We start from the raw sequence: 1,767 nt of genomic DNA on the forward strand, positions 1-1,767 counted from the left end.
AAAAGTAGCTTTTAAAAACATGTATCTTATTTCTCAGATGTTCTTTGTATTTTTTGCTATGCCTTTTAAGCAATTCTGTATTTAAGTTGGAGGAAACATTCCACAAACGTAAAAAGAACGCTTGAAACAGAGGTTGAGTGCCAAAGAGTCTAGGGATTAATTCTCTGGCCTGGAGAGAAGAAACCACAAACTACCGATGGGATTGGAGATGATGCTCCTTATTCCTCTCAGATAGGAAGCAGCTTCTGAATATTAGTGCTATATCTTTTCACATTTAAAAATGCTTAATCTTCCACATGAATCCCAGGGTGAAGTTACACATCATTGCATTAAAAAAAAAAAACAAACCTGAGGGACAAGAGAATAAACATTTCTGGGGTGAGTGCTGAAAGGATACAAATTGAGCGCTAAATTTCACTCTAAAAAGTTTCTGCATATCCATTTCTGAGGCACAGCGATTCTACAGCTGGTTTTCCTTCTGTTTAGATTTCAGGCCATTGATGGGACAAGTTTCTAATGAGACATCTCTTCTGTAAAATGTAAATAAACTTTGGAGGAAACTCTACTCCCTGATCATTGCCACTGTGCCAATGACGCCTCCTCCGTGAAACCTTTCCCCGCTCTTCCAGCTACAAGTCAGCTCTGTACCTGTTCAGCTCCCATAGTTCTCTGTGCCTCCCTGAGAGCGCCCCTCGCATCCTATGTATGTGGGTACAGGCCTTTGTTCCCCTCCCAGACTGGAACTCCTATAGGATCAAGGCATGTGTGTTTATCCTCATAATCCAGAGTATCTGTTAATATCTTACACATAGTAGGTGTTCAGTTGATTTTGTTTAATTAAACGGAACGGAATTAAGGTAGTGTTCCAATAACTGAATCTGAAGCCTGCTTTTTGAGTCTGTTTCCACTTTCTCTTCACACAGTTGATTTAGCAGTAGCACTTATCAGTTTTTAACTTGGATAGATTCTTGTTTGATTAAAAATTTTCCTATCATAAACATTTAAAGCCAGTACCACAATTTAGCTAACAGTTACATACTCATTAAAGCTAATCACTTCCCTCATCTGTATTTTTAGCGGTGGGTTATGGACAAAAATAACCTTTTAAAAACAAATTAATAACTAATGTCCCTTTTATTACTTTCCCCTGCCCATGAAGCCTACGTTTCGAATGATTTGGCCAATCTAACTGCATTTATACATACAAATAAGTTTATTATTATCTCTCTAATGACTTCAAAACATAAATAATTGGCAACAGTTGAATAATTGTTGGTATAATTCTGACTTGATATAATTCCAGCCTAAGTCATTTCTTTTTATTCAATAAATGTTTATTAAGTGCTTACTGGGTATCAGGTTCTGTTCTTGGTACTGGGGATAATGGTGAACAAAAGAGACAGCATCCTTGCTGAAGTGGTACTTATGTTCTAGAGGGGCTAAAACACCAAAACTTGGTGGTCACCAAGATCAGGTAAATCTGTGTGGCAGTGTTTGATAATAAAGGTAAGACTTAATGTAGGCTTTTAAAAAATTTGAAATAGCTTGTGGTTTTCACTCTTTCCTGGGTCTAAAGACCTCCTTTGTCTAGAGAACCGGGGGACTAAGAAGCATTCTGAGGTTCCTTCTATCTTGAATATTCTGGTCCCATTTTTCCTGACTGTATATCAGTTTTCTATTGCAGTGTAAAAAATTACCACAAACTTAGCCGCTTAAGACAACATCCACTTATGATCTCACAGTTCTGTAGGTCAGAAGTCTGGGTGG

The sequence above is a fragment of the Diceros bicornis genome, chromosome 6, assembly GCF_020826845.1.
Source record: "Diceros bicornis minor isolate mBicDic1 chromosome 6, mDicBic1.mat.cur, whole genome shotgun sequence".
NCBI lineage: Eukaryota > Metazoa > Chordata > Mammalia > Perissodactyla > Rhinocerotidae > Diceros > Diceros bicornis.